Raw genomic sequence first — 15,701 nt, forward strand, 5'->3', positions numbered from 1 at the left:
CCTGCAGCTGGTTCCTGACACTGCATCCTTGCATGCATGGCTGTCCCACACTGTACCCCTGCACTTGGTGCTGTGTGAACCTGGCCAGGCCCACCAGCACTGAGCAACAGTCCACAGAACAACAGTGAGCCATCATGGGAGCCACGCTGGCATCCTCCCCAGTGGGGCCACCTCTAGGGGTTCCAACTAATCCCAGGAGGAGGCTGTAAACCTTGTGGCATTGTGGGGCAAGGCTGAGGTCCTCAGCCAGTTTGTACATAGTGGGCACTCCAACATGCACATCTACAAGGAGCTTTCAGGAAGCATATTGGAGCACAGGTATGTCCAGTCAGTGCACCAGTACCACATAAAGGTCAAGGCCTTGGGGGCACAGTGGATTACCATCACCTACTACAACCACTGGTCAGGGGTTGCCCACAAGTCCAGGCCCTTTATGCAACAGCTGCATGATATTTTCATGCCTTGGGACCCTGGCCAGAGCCAGGCCATCTATTTCAGCATAGGCAACCTGCATGAGTCTCTGCTGTGGCCTGGCACCTACAGTGACACCAAGGGAGGGTCCCTCGGGGCATCAGGAGCCCATCCTGCTGTGCTCCCAGTCTCAACATTGTCTAGCAGTTCCAGATGCCCGGGCCAGCTCCTGCCCTGCCAGCTCCATGGTCTCAGCCCCACCCAGGAGGCCAGACAAGCCATGGCACTACCAGCCACCAGCAGCTTCAGCTCCACCCTGGAAGGAGCCCTTACCTGAACAGTTGAACATTGCACCCCTGTTCCCCAGGGCACCACTGGGAGCTGCCAGTGGGCATGGACCTAGGCTGCCAGGCATGCCAAGCCCACTCACATGGTAAGCCCCACACTGGGGGGAGAGCCCTCCCCCACAACCCCTGCCCCGGCCCCCCATCCCTGCCCATCCTAACTGCATTTCTTTGGCCCCAGGTTCTGCCCCTCCCATCCACAGGATGCAGGGAGGTAGGAGACAGTGCAAGACTTTATTGAGCAGCTTGTGCCCCCAGAGCTAGGGAGGCACAGGCCTCTCACATGCTGAAGAATGCATTGATTCTGGTGGTGATGTTCTCCTCAGCTGTGGGGGGCAGAGATGTGTCACACAGCCACCAGTAACCCTCCAGGTATTAGGGGAGGTTGTGGGGCAGGGAAGGCTTGCCCACCACACTGTTGAAGCTCAAGGTCCCATACCAGGTGTACAGGTATGCCCAAGGCACCATGGCCATCAGCAGCTGCAGGACATACTGGGTCAGGCACCACTTGTTCCACACAAACAGCTCCTCACAATGCACCCAGGACAGTCTCAGCAGGGGCATGCTCAGAGTGTAGGGGCAGGGTGTGGGGGGGTCCGGCCCTGGAGAACTTCCCTGGAGAGGCCTCCTGTGGGGATAGTGGGGGTGGTAGCAGCTCTGGGTCCCAGTCAGGCAGGAGCCACTCTCCCCCTGAGCCTGGGTGCCATGGACTTGATGGCAGTACTAGAGATGGGCTGGCCTCCAATAGGAAAAGGATGGGTAGTGGCTCTGGAGTTTCAGCCAGGAGTTCCATCAGGTGCTGCCAGAACCCAGACCTGTCCCAGCCTGGGAATGGGGTAGGGGAGGCAGGCTGCTTGTGGCCAACACCCAGTGGCTCACCTGCCCCTGGGGGGTAAGCAAAGATGGGGGAGTTGGCTGGTATTGCGAGTAAGAATCCAGACTTAGTAGGGCTCACAGAAACCTGGTGGGACCACACCCACGAGTAGATGGTGGGCATTCAGGGATACACCCTATATGGATGTGACAGGACAGAAAGGAAAGTGTGGGGGGGTGTCGTGCTCTATGTCAAAGAGCACCTCACAACATCAAGGATTAGCTTTGGGTTTGAGGAGGGTCGGGTGGAGACACTGTGGGTCTAACTACAAGGGAGGCATGGCGAAAGGGACCTTACAGTGGGTGTCTACTACAAACCATCCAACCAGGGGGAAGAGCTGGACCAGGACTTCTCTGGTCATCTTATGGAGGTGGTTAGGTCAAGGGATATTATTGTCATGGGTGACCTAAACTACCCAAACATTTGCTGGGAGGAGCAGACAGCCAGATCTGACTGTTCGCGTAGGTTTCTGGCTGTATTACAGGACCTTCACCTTATCCAGGAGGTGCACTGCTCCACTAGGGGTAATGCCTTGCTGGACCTGGTCCTGGCCACTGGTGAGGGGACTGCAGGTCCTTGACCACCTGGACAATAGCGATTATCATCTGCTGGAATTCACTATCCAGTGCAGGGTGTCAAGTACTTACAGCAAGACTAAAGCCCTTGACTTCAGAAGGTCCAATTTCAATGAGCTTTGGAGACTAGTGGGGGAGGCATTGAGGGCCCAGAAGGTAGAGGAGAAGGGAGTTCAGGAGGGATGGTCCTACCGTAAGGGGACAATTCTCCAGGCCCTGAGAGAAGCAAGGGGGGTAAGAAACCCCCTTGGCTCAGCAAGGGCATTCAGGAATGCCTGCAGACTAAAAGGGTGGCATACAACCAGTGGAAGGGAGGAGCTATCACCAAGGAGCAGTACTCCTCCTCTGCCCGGGAGAATAGGAGGGCTATTAGGAAGGCCAAGGCAGAGATGGAGCTCAGGCTAGCTTCCAGGATTAAGGACAACAAAAAGTCCTCTTTCAAGTACATTGGGAGCAAGAAGAGGGCACCAGGTAATGTAGGGCCCCTGCAAGACTCAAATGGTAATTTTGTGGCTACAACAGATGAGAACGGCAAAGAAACAGTTAAAAATATCAGATCAGTTTTCTTGAACAGGGACCAGGACATCTCTCCTACCAGAGGTAGGGACAATCTTGGGGATAGCAGTGTCAGGCCTTGGGTCAGTGCAGGAGTAGTTAGGGATCTTCTGGAAGGGCTGGCCATTTTAAAATCTCCAGGTCCAGATGCCCTCCACCCAAGGGTCATTGTGGATCCCTTGGTCTGGCTGTATGAGCATTTGTGGTGATCTGGCCATGTGCTGAAGGATTGGAAATTAGCTAATATGGTCCCAATTTTTAAGAAAAAGAGGAAGGAGGACCCAAATAACTATAGGCCTGCAAGTCTCACCTCGGTGCTTGGGAGGATCTTGGAGAGAATAATCAAGGAGCCCATCTGTGGGGGGCCTGCAGGGGAGATCATGCTCAGGGGCAATCAGCATAGGTTCATCAAAGGCAGGTCCTGCCTGACCAACCTGGCTGCCTTTTATGACCAAGTAACTAAATCCTTGGATGATGGTGTCACCATGAACATAGTCTTTCTAGACTTTAAGAAGGTCTTTAACAGTCTTTCACCCCATTCTCAGCAATAAATTAGGTGACTGTGGCATTGTTGCCTACACAGTTGGATGGCTAAAAAACTGGCTGAAGGGGCAGAGAGTAGTGGTAGATAGGTTGGACTCAACCTGGCAAGATGTGAGCAGTGGGGTCCCCCAGGGCTCAGTCCTCAGGCCCACACTGTTTAATATATTCATTAGCAACTTGGACGAGGGGATTGAAAGCACATTGTCCAAGTTTGCTTATGACACTAAGATGTGGGAGAGAGAGGCTGCAACTAGATGTAGACAGACTACAGAAGTGAGCAGATGAGAATAGGATGGGGTTCAACGTAGACAAATGGAGGGTGCTGCACCTTGGGAGAAGGAATCCACAGCATAAATACAGGCTGGAGAGTTCCCCTCTTGAAAGCACAGAGGTGGAATGGGATCTTGGAGTCATTATTGACTCCAAGATGAACATGACCTGCCAATGCCAGACAGCAACCAGCAAGGCCAGCCATACCTTGTCATGCATCCAAAGATGCATCTCAAGCCGGCCCAGAGAGGTGATTCTCCCCCTCTATGTGACTTTGGTCAGGCTGCAATTGGTGTACTGCATCCAGTACTGGGCGCCACACTTTAAAAAGGATGTGGCCAGCCTGGAGAGAATTCAGAGGAGGGCCACCCACTTGGTGAGAGGGCAGCAGGACAGACCCTATAAGGAGAGAATGAGGGACCTGCACCTATTCAGCCTCGGCAAGGGGAGGCTGAGGGGGACCTGGTGGCTGCCTACAAACTCATCAGGGAAGATCATCAGCAAATAGGAAGAGCCCTTTTCTCCCCAGCACCACCTGGGGTGATGAGGAACAATGGTAATAAGCAGATGGAGAATAGGTTTAGGTTAGAGATCAGGAGGCAATATTTTACAGTTAGGATGGCCAAAATCTGGAACCAACTTCCTAGGAAAGTGGTCCTCACCCCTACCTTCGGCAAATTCAAAAAGAAGTTAGATGATCACCTGTCTGGGGTCTTGTGAAACTAGCATTCATTGCTACCTGTGGCAGGGGGTCAGGCTAGATGATCTGATCAGATCCCTACTGACCCTAGCTACTATGAAACTATGGTAGCTGCCTGGGCCAGGGCCTGCTCTTACCATCGTCTCTGGGCACCTGTGCATACTCAACCCCACATCTGAAGTCAGGCAGCACACAGCCTCCTAGTACAAAGCATCTTTTCTCAGAAATGTTGTGAACTCTCACAAACAGACTCTTTGTCCTGGCTCTGCGGGTCCTGCATATGTATGTGGGGGAGAGACACCAGCTGGCAGATAGGATGCAGCTTAAGGGTTCCTTCCAGGCTCAGCTGGACCCCTCCCCCGCCAAATGTGTTGGCTCTGACAGCGCAGGACTCAGGACTGAACCCAGCTGATGGACTGTCTAGGCATGGTGGCTGAAGAGTGCCTGGCAGATTTGTGGGCTTGGCAGGTAGAAGACATTGCCCACAATAGTATGTGGGACCAGTGCTAGGAAGCACCAGACCAGTGCAAGAAAGTGAGGGAGAGCGAGGACCAGGAGTCACAGGAGAGGCTCCTGGTCCTGGAAGAGCAGCACATGGAAGCCCTGGAATGGCAGGCTGTCTTAATGGCCAGGCTAGTGGAGGCCATGGAGGAGGACCAAAACATGCTGGACACCATTCTGGCCCTGATGGTTGTCTTCACATCACCTACTGTGCAGTCCCAAATCTGCTGCCACATCCCTGCATGTGTAGATGCATGCATGGGTCAATTTACTCAAGAGTAATTTACCCTAGAGTAAACTGATCCTGTAGCATTTGCGTGTGTAGTCATCAATGGCTTTAGTTGGGAGGAGGTATCACACAGGATTCCCTAGAGATCTATTCAGTATTGTTTAACATCCTCATTACGAATTTGGATGATGGGACTGAGTACACGCTTAGCACATTTGCAAGTGATATACTTAGTGGAGCTACAAACACTCTGGAGGGTAAAACTAGGATCCAGAATGACCTGAATAAAGTGGAGAAATAATCTACAGTCAATCAAATGAAATTCAGCAAAATGCAAAGTCCTGCTCTTGAGATAGAATACTTACATGCAGAAATACAGACTGGGAATAATTGGCTAGCCTGCAGTACTACAGCAAAGGACCTGTGGGTTACAGTGGCCCATAATCTGGGTATGACCCAAAAGTGTGCTCTTGTTGCCAAAACGTCAACAGCATACTGGACTGTATTAACAGGAGTGCCCTTGCAAATCATGGGATGGGGGTCTCCTGCTCTATTTGGCACTGGTGAGGTCTCACCTGGAGTATTGTGTCCAGTTTTGGGTCCCATACTTCAAGAAGGGTGTGGACAGATTGAAATGAATCTAATGGAGACTCACAAAAATGATTAGAAGCCTGGAAATCATTGCCTTCCAGGTATTTGAAGACTGGTATCAAATTCCCCATCAGTTTTTTCTTCTCCAAACTAATAAAAAACTGATGGGGAATTTGATATCAGTCTTCAAATACCTGAAAGACAATTTGAACTGGATGGACAGAGACTTTTCTTTGTGCCTACAGGGGACAGGCTGACTGGAGCGCTGGCCTCATGCTGCAGCAGAAGGAAGTATAGATTGCAGCTCAGATGAAAATGCTCTGATGGGTGGAGTGCCTGGGAAGCCACATAGAAAGCCAGCCGCGCATCTTCATAAGGGTTTGTGGGAGGGTGTTACCAAAACCTTTAACAGTACGGCCAGGCAGACATTACACTTTTATGGGTATAAGTGATTCACTTTTATGGATATAAGTGATTGGAAACTAGTCTATACCTGTAACAGAACAGAAGTTTGGCACACGAAACTGGTTTATACCTAAAACAGAACAGAAGTTTGGCATACATAGACTGATTTAAAGATGGCTGAACCTGACCTAAGATTTGTCCTCCCCACAAAAGGGCAAATATGTGTTCTGTTCACTACCGATCTACACTGTGCTGCTAGCAGAAAACTGCATAACTTTGAATCTGTTTTGGACTGTTTGAATTTCTGTATCTAGCCTGTGTGCCTGCTTAGAATGAGGTAAACAATGTGATGGACATTTAATAGCAAACCTTAACATCTCTGACTTTCCTGTCAGAAAAACAAAGCCCACTTTTAGACATTATTTGCCATTCTCCACTCATGTTATGGAATACCAGACTTCTCTCTCTAGTTTCAAATCTCTCCAAAAATTATACTTCTTAAGGGCTGTCTCTTGCCTTGCAACCACCTGATGCAGAAGGGTTGAGTCAGCAAGTATTTTATTATTCTGATTATATGTCAGCTATTTTATTTTCAAAAATTCTCCTTAAAAATCACTGAATGTATATGTTGCATTATCCTATATTAGTTATTTCAAAGTGTACTATGCATTTAGTATTTGGAAATTATCCTGGACATTTGTAGCACTAAACTAAAAAATGCCTGAGGTCAAATTTAAAAAGACGACAATATTTTCTTCTTCTTCTTCCTTCACTTGTCTGGTCTAAATAGGGTCCCTGTTGCAGATCCTGGCTCCACCAGCTTTGGTCATATGTATCAACTCCTTTTCCCTCATGTTCCTCTCCACTATATCTCTCAATCTCATCTTCAGTTTTCCTTTTCCCCTTTGCCCTGGTAGTGACATTCTGGTAACTTCTTTTCCCACATAATCTTCCAGACTCCTTTGAACATGCCCATACCATGCCAGTCTTCTCTTTTGTACTTTTTTAGATGGCTCCACTACCTTTATTGATCCTTTGATGTAAGTGTTCCTCACTTTATCTATCTTCATCACTCCACACATCCATAAAAGCATTTTCATCTCTGCCATGTTCAGTCTCCAAAACATAAATTAGCTGGATGTTTTTTGCTCTTGCTTTCAGGAGAGGTCAAACCTGAGCTGACACCCGCATATAACAATGATGTAAATACAACCACCCACTTTCTCTTTCCTACATCCCTCAAAACTAGGAAAATGTTGACACTAAGACTATATGGATAAGGTTTTGCCTGTACCTGTCAGTGAAGTTTGAATCCAAAATTGCAACCCAAATTAGTCCTGTAATAAGGATCTGTCTGTCTTAAACCTTATGAGCAGTTTTCATTTAACTAATTATTTGTCTTGATATGTACTAACATGGAATTTTAGGCTGAAGACAATATGGAGAGGCTTAGGTAAAAATCTTTGGTATAGGGAATGCTTTTTTACTTGATTCTTCTATAGAATTTTGTAAGGGTAGTAGCATCCCAAAGAGTTCATTTGTAGTTATCAACTTATATGGTCACAAACTGACAGAGAGCAGATTTAGGCTAAATATCAGGAAGGGTAAGGGTGGCCAAATTTGGAATGGGCTTCCAAGGGAGGTGGTACTCTCCCCTATCTTGGGGATCTTTAAGAGAAGGCTGGACAGGCATCTGGCTGGGGTCATCTGAACCCAGCACTCTTTCCTGCCTAGGTAGGAGGTTGAACTCAAAGATGTGCTGAGGTCGCTTCTGACCCTAGCATCTATGAATCTATGAGGATAAAGTTGCTTCTCCTAAAATTCAATCTGAAAATATAAGGTCAACTAATCTTAGAACCTGAGTCTCCCATGTCCTTGGTAAGTGTTCTACCTACTGCACTATTTATGAAAGAGAAACTGTATGTTAAAGTAAATGCTGTCTTTTAGGTAGATACAGTTATCCATGTATAGGCATCGGGCTGGGTCATCTGGATTGGACAGGCATCTGCCTGGGGTCATCTGACCCCAGCACTCTTTCCTGATTAGGCAGGGGATCGGACTTGATGATCTGTTGAGGTCCCTTCTGACCCTAGCATCTATGAATCTATGTACACATCTCACTACTTTTGTCATCTATGCCTTATGGGGTGAAAGAGAAGTGGAATTCCTACCAGCTGTACACTATTTAGAACAGAATTTAGAGCTATGTGCCTCCTGGGACACAGACAATTTACATCTGGAAGCACCTTAGGTGTTTGCCATGTAAATGAATAACAGAATTGTACAACTCTGCAAAGTGAAACAGACTGCATCTCTTGATGACACATTGCCTCTGTGTTGAAAGTACAGGAGAACTGGGTATCTACCTGAGAAAAGTAGTGCCTCTTTGTGTCAGATATTGTAGCCTAGAAAAAACTGAAACTAAGACAGAGACATTTTAGCAGCATAATAGGTTATATCCATGAGTGCTCATTTTATCCAGATAACAGTATCGAGATATTAAACTGTTTATAGGCTATTTTGACTCCTGTTTTTATAACAACACTAGCTAATTGCCTGTCAAGAATAATGGGGGTGGGGGCAGGGGTGTGGACAGAGACCCGTGTCTGCCCCCCGCCCTCCCCATTTCAGGTTTGGATCTGCTTCCCACCCCTCTTCTGAGTCCAAGTCTGTTCCTGTCCTACCTCCCCTTTGGGTCCAGGCCCTCCCTGCCCTCCCCAGCTGCTTCCAGTCTGGGTCCGCGCACTCCTGGTTCACCCAGCCTGCATCCACTGGCCTCGCCTCCTCCCTCCCTCCCTCCCAGCTATTGGCAGGACCCAGTGGCAGTGGGGCACTGTCACCATGCCCCTCCCCTCCCTGCCAGCCTTTGTTGGGACCCAGTGGTGGTGGGGCAGTGGTGGCACACTCCCCGCTGTCATGGTGGGTGGGGACCTGCATTTGGCCCCACCCCCTCTTCTCATTTGGTTGGGGGGGGGCAAATGGATCCACTCTCCCCACCCTTGCCCCTGCCGCTTCGGGGCCAAGCCCAATCTCCTCCTTCAGGGCTGTTGTGGTGGCACGGTGGTGGTGGTGGCAGGGTGCCCTCACTGTGCCACCCCTTCCTCCTCCCTTTCTCTCTCCCCTCCCTCCCTCCTTCCTCCTTGCCTCCTCCCCCTCTCTGCTGGCTTAGTTGGGGCCCAGCAGCTCCATGTCCCTCCATGTCTGGCTGTCCCCGCCACTGTTTCTTGTCCTCAGTGTCACTTGAAGTTAGTGGGGTAGGGGAGGTGAGACCAGTGGTGCTGGCCTCGCCTCCCCAACACTCTGAATGGTCCTTGCTGCTGCTTTGCTGTCATGGCAGTGCTCCGCTGTGCCATCTCCTGTTGAACGCTTGTGGAGCACTCTGACTTTTTTTTAGTCAGCCAATCAGAGTGCAAATAAAGCGTTATGGGCAGATGGACAGACAGACAAACAGACTAAGGCTTTTATAATATTAGAATTTTTGGAAATTAAATATTTTCATTTAGAAAATACATTTTCATGGGAAATTTAATTAAAATTAAAACAATTTCACAAAATGAAAACAATCACTTTTGTTGGAACCAGTTTCCATTGGAAAACTATTTTGATTAATATTTTCAGACCAGCTTTGGCTATATGAGGATGAGGAGAAAGAGAGGAATTGAACCAGCTTGTGCTAGACCAAGAAAATCCATAACAGAGGTTACGTTCAAACTGCTACGTCATTGCCCTCCTATATCAGACTTCAGTTTGCTCAGGGCCTTAGTCTGATGTTCTTGACTGGGCCTTCTTTGCAGTAGATGCTTTACTCTTTTTTTCCATCCCTAGTTGCTCAGCTGTCATTTTGTATTAGAGTATTGGACTCAGAAGCCAATTAATTTTTTTCTGTGAATCAGCCAAGAAGTGTAGTCAAATGAACCTTACTGTGTCTATTGACCAGACAGGCCTCAAGAGTGGTTAAATGCTGTCAGTAAATTTTAAAACATAGAGCATAGCTCTTCTTGTATATAAAAGTGCTACCCAGAGAGACAACAGCTTTACTCAGAGACCAGGATGTTCAGATCAAAGTAAAATATATCATCCAACTGGCAGACATCAGAGATTCTACACTGATGACTGTGGTTGCAATCTGCTCCATTATATTCAGATTAGGTGCACTGCACATCCTCACAGAAATGAGCCAGTAATATGACTCTTCAGTTGGGATTAATCTGGACATATGTGGCTCAGAAAGAATATGTACCACAGGATAACACATTTGGACAAATACTTCATGAGGAGCAAGTTCCTTTCCAAGATTTTCTCTGTAACCTGGACCATGAATACTGTATGATAAGCAAACACCAGAAGGCTGGAATTAAAAGTAGTGGGTTTATTTATTTACTGGTAAATTTTCAACTCTAATGTGATCCATTTTTGCAGCTACAAGAGTGCCCCACTTTTCTGTGAAAGAATGCCCCCAACTTCAACTTCTTATACCTCATTTCAATTTTGCTCTCTACTTAATACTGCCAGGTCTTGAATCCACTATCAGACCTACAAGCTTTGATAGTAAGATAGGTTTAATTTCTCTTACTACGTTCATTCTTCAACCAAAAATGAATTGTCAGGCTAGCAGCTTTTTAAAGTAGTCAGACATAGGAGTCCAAAAGAGACTCAGCAGACATTATCCTAATAGTTATTATCTTTCAGAGGGGAGAGAGCTGGCAACATCTCTATAATCACTAATGTCTGGGAAACACTCAGATCCCTAAGAGGAATGGATTTTTTTTTCTTTCATTTATTCCATGAGAACAATTTTCCCACAGTGAACAGATTTTTTTCCATTACTCGTGGCCATCAGTAGAAGTAGATATCTTGTAGTCAATGTTTCTGTAATATAGCCATAGTTAAATTAATCCTAAATTCAGCATATTTTCATTAGCAGTTACAGATGGGCAAACCTCAAATATTTAGGACACTGGGCATGTCTATGTATGCAATTAATGCTGTATGGGTTTACTGCACAGTAACTTGCTGCATAGCACACCTGCTGTGGGCAAGCATCTATATGTGCAGCCATTTAGGAGCAGATTTGCTTCTCATGGTACTAACCTGCCGCAGGCCTCCTCCGGCCTTGCACCACCTCCCTGCAGCAGCTAGGGGGAGCCTCTCCCATAGGGCTCTGGCTATAACTGCCTGGATCAGGGGCTAGGGCAGGGGCAGGCAAGTATTTCAGGCAGAGGGCCACTTACTGAGTTTTGGCAAGCCATTGAGGGCTGCATGACAGGCAGCCAGGGGCAGATAAATACTAATTTTCTAAATTTTTAGGGGCCAGATAGAATGGCCTGGCAGGCTGCATCTGGCCCCTGGGCTGCATTTTACCCACCCCTGGGCTAGGGGCCTGGGACACTCTTTAAAAGGCAGCCCCATTCAGTGCTGTCTGGAAACCTGTGTTTTTGGCCTGGAGCAGTCTGCAGCATGCTGGCACAGCCCTCTCTGACTCTGTCACCAAAGCCTGTGTCCATCGTTCAATGACTGCTCCACTCCCAGGCCCCAGGAGTGACAGCCCATGCCCTGGGCTCCTGTTTGTTACCTTGCTTGCCCTGCTTCACCACCATAACAACTGATGCTTGGCCCAGGTCAGTCTCAGCCCTGTCTACCCCACTGTGCTGCATGACTGTGTAGCCAGGCCCACCACTGTGGCTGAAACCCCCTGCCCCTGGGATGCCACCCAGACTGATGGCAGGCATGCTGACAAAGTACATATGGATGCCACCACTGGTGCTGTCCATGAGGTTCTGGGGCTTCAGCCCTGCTGCCTGTGGGCCCGCTCAGCCAGCCAGGACTGGTGGCTGCACATTGTCCAGTGCACCTCAGATGATGAGCAGTATCTGGACTTACTTTAGATGACCCAGGCCACATTCCAGGAGCTCTTCAACCATTTCCACCTGCACCTGGAGAGGTAGGCCACCCCCATACAATGGCCTCTCCCCATGTAGACCCAACTGACCATTTTCCTGCTCAAGTTGGTCATGCTCACCAGCCTGCACTATGTTGGCCACCTCTTTGGTGTGCACAAGGCAACCACCAGGGAGGCTGTCCTGGAAGTGTGCGGCTCCCTCCAAGACATGCTGGGGCACACTATGCTCTGGGTCCCCGGAGGTGGTGATCGAGTTTTGTCCCCTGAGTTTCTCTCAATGCATCGGCGCCCAGGGCCACATCCCTCTCACCTGTCCACCTCATAGTGACCACCGCTACCCACCCACCCCAGTAGGGCTTTGATTCTGTCATGCTGCAGGTCATCATCCACCACCAGGCACCTTCACCAATGTGAGCATCAGCTGGGCATACAGCACCCGCAATTCTCATGTCTTCTGCAACTCCACCCTTCTAGCCCTGGTGGAGAGTGGGTGCTTTGTGTTAGAAGTGCTGGACTTCTATCTGGGCAGTCCCACCCATCCTCATTTGGGACCCTACACTAGCCAGCTAGAACCCTGCCAGTCACATTTCAACTGATGCCTGCACATTTCAACCCATATGGTGACGGAATGTGCATTTGGCCACCTGAAAGGATACTGGTGCACCTCACCACCTGCCTCTGGGTGGCAGGGGCCAAAATCCCCAGGGTCATCTTCATAGCCTTTGTGCTGCATAACATCTGCAAGGCCTGGGAGATGCCCTTCCATGAGCCTTAGGCAGAGGAGGATACCTGGAACACCAGGAGTGCCAGGTGCAGTGGCAGTGACAGTGACAGGCTCCCACTACCCAGGGCCCTAGGTCAGCCACACACATGGCAGCAGGGGTCAGGCCACTGGGTGCAAGAGGCTCTGGCACCCAGTGCATTCCACACTGCAGGTCACCTGGACATCTGGTCATGGACCCCAGTCCCACTGTCCACCCCTTGCACCATGCTCAATACAGACAGCTTTCTCAAAAGCACTTTATTCTCTTTCACAAACACAGACCCCATCCCCCACTTCTTCCCCAACAACAGATCCCTCTCCCTCCCAAACCACAGAACTCCTCTCCCCAACCCACAGAGCCCCTCCACTAACCACCCCAATCACCACCAATAAAGCCCCCTCTTTCCTGTGCTGACTATGTGCATTGTGTTCTGTTTGCCCTCATGTGGTCAGGGGCAGTGGGGTGGGTGCATCTATGGAGCAGAGCCCACGGACAGGTATCCAGCATCCCAGCCTTTGGCTGCACCACTGTGAGTGCGTATGCCACAGTGAGGCCAGTGAGCAGGCGGCTCATCCAGGGGTGAGGGCAGCTGCTGCTCTGCTGGCATAGCCAGGTCCCCCTCCTGCAGCATAGGGCCAGAGCCAGGACGGTGTGCACATGGTTCTGATCCCACTGCAGGCAGCTTGTTTTCTGGGTCTGCATGGAACCGGGGTGAGTGGCAGGGAGGAGCCCAGGTGGGGAGGTGGCTGGGGGGGACCTGAAGTGAGTGCTGAGACAGGGGGACCAGGCACTAGAGGCACTGCTGCACCTCAGCCCAAACCCAATGCAGGGCTTGGAGCTCTATGGGGGGCAGCTTCCAGGGGACAGGTAGGGCTAGGGCTGGGAGCAGGATAGCAGCAGGGACAAAGGTGAACACCAGGGCCAGGATGGTGTCCAGCACCCAGTGGTCCTCCCCTGTGGCCTTCACTGCTATGGCCACTGTTGCACTAGGTTGAAAATGCCCAGTTGTGGCTAGGTTGGTGGGCTGGACACCAATGAGGATGCAGTTTATGATTAATACGCAATATTTATTTGGCTTTAACCTATAAAATATTGACAACTCAAGCAAATGATTTCCTATATAATACTAATCTATGACAACACACAATAATCAAACAATCAAAGCTGAGGAGCGATGTCCGTTGGGTCACGAGGTTCAGGTCAAAGTCCCTTGCTTTCAAAACCACGAGTGGTTTTGGTGTGGCTGGCCAGGGCCCTAGTCTCAGACCTGGTCAATGGCTCATATTTCTTAAAAGGTCATTTAACAATCAAAACATAATCAATCAAAATAACTACAAACAGCTAAACGGGAAATTACATCCGTTGAGTCACGGGGTTCAGGTCAAGGCCCCTTGCTTTCAAGATCGTGGACGACCTTGGTGCGGCTAGCCAAGACCCTAGACCCAGACTTGGTCAATGGCTCATGTCTCTTACAGGAAAGACAGACAAATACAAACATAAATGACCACAGTCTTACATGAACGCTTACCACTACAGCAAACAAAAGGAGCAGCTTCATGGCTGGAAACGTTAGTCTCTTTGCAGAGGCCTCAAGAATGACCTGAGGCAGTGCTTGGGGGGGGGTGACGGGTGACCCTGTGGGTGATCAGTCCACGGGTCCTTTGACGCTTGAAGTTATGGTTTGAATTTCCCCCGTCAGGGCCTCATGGCTTTACCCTTTTATACCCTCACTCTTTTTTACTTATCTTTATTGGCCAATTGTGTTACCTTCCTGCCAGCATTCTGTTTTCACTCATCAATAGCCCCTTCCTCACTGCAGTCCCCTCATTGTTTTCTGTTTAGCCAGTTATGTTGCAATTTCCTTCCTGCTTCATTGGCAGTTCTGTTAGAAATATTATTAAAAATGCTTTATGAATAGTGTTGTTAGAACAGCACAGCTGGCAGCTCTCCCTCGTGGGAGGAGGAGGTAGAGGAGAAGCTACCAAGGGCTCTTTGTATTAAGGTATCACTCTCTTTGTTTTGCAAATTTACTATCTCTTTGTTACAGTAAAGCATATACTCCTTAGTTTTCTCATGCAGATAAGAGTAATTGCAATTTTTAATGATCCTGTCCTTGAGAAAGAGTGAGTTTGAACTTTTGGTAACCTAAAGAGCTTTCTAAGCATGCGTAATCAGCTAATGCATATAAGCCTATCCGCCCCGCATACTTAAGTAGTTAATTATAATACACATGCGACGGATGACGTGACGTCATTTCATATATGTTTGTATGAACCGGAAATGAGTTGTAAGAGTTCCTGCTTCTGCACACGTGCTCAGGAGAGAGGGGATAAATCCTGCTGAGAAGTTTTCCCCGTGGGCAGAGTGTGGTCTTTTGTCTTCGCTCTGACCCTATTTGCAAATATACCTTTTGTGTTGCTAATAGCGTGTGTCTGAGAGTTCTTTGCCTCCCGAGAAACGAAACCGCAGCAATTTCTGCAGCAGTTCGATGTGGTTGACTTTCCTGCCTCATGAGCGTGACAGGGGTCACCCGTCCAGAGGCCTGTGTTATGGCCTAGCATTCTGCCATTTCCCTGCAGCCTGGCCATTCATCTGGGGAGATGCCCGTGACAGCCACCACAGCAGCTTGTTGCTTCTGGGTCTCCACCATCCTCTCAAGGATGGCAATGTGCCTTTCCTCAAGAGCTAGGAGCTTCTCCTGAAATGCCCAGTCCCTCTCCAGCTTGTGCATGACCTTCTCCCACTTGCACACAATGTCTTCTGCATGCCAGGCATGTAAGTCCACCAGCCTCTCCTCTGTCACAGTCACCAGCTGATCCAGCAGCAGAGTCTGGTCCTAGGTCCACTGTTGCTGGAGCTGGCGCACGCAGAGGGCCCCAACTAAGACTGGCAGTGACCCTGAAGGTGGATCCACAGGCACAACTGGTGCCTCTCCCCACATGCACCTTGAACATACAAAGCCAGGAGAAAGGCAGTTTGTAAGAGTCTGCAACATTTGTGACATAACATGCACTATACCATGGGTCTGAATGTTTAAGAT

The sequence above is a fragment of the Crocodylus siamensis genome, chromosome 1, assembly GCF_052110815.1.
Source record: "Crocodylus siamensis isolate JL-2025a chromosome 1, ASM5211081v1, whole genome shotgun sequence".
In the NCBI taxonomy this organism is placed as follows: Eukaryota; Metazoa; Chordata; order Crocodylia; family Crocodylidae; genus Crocodylus; species Crocodylus siamensis.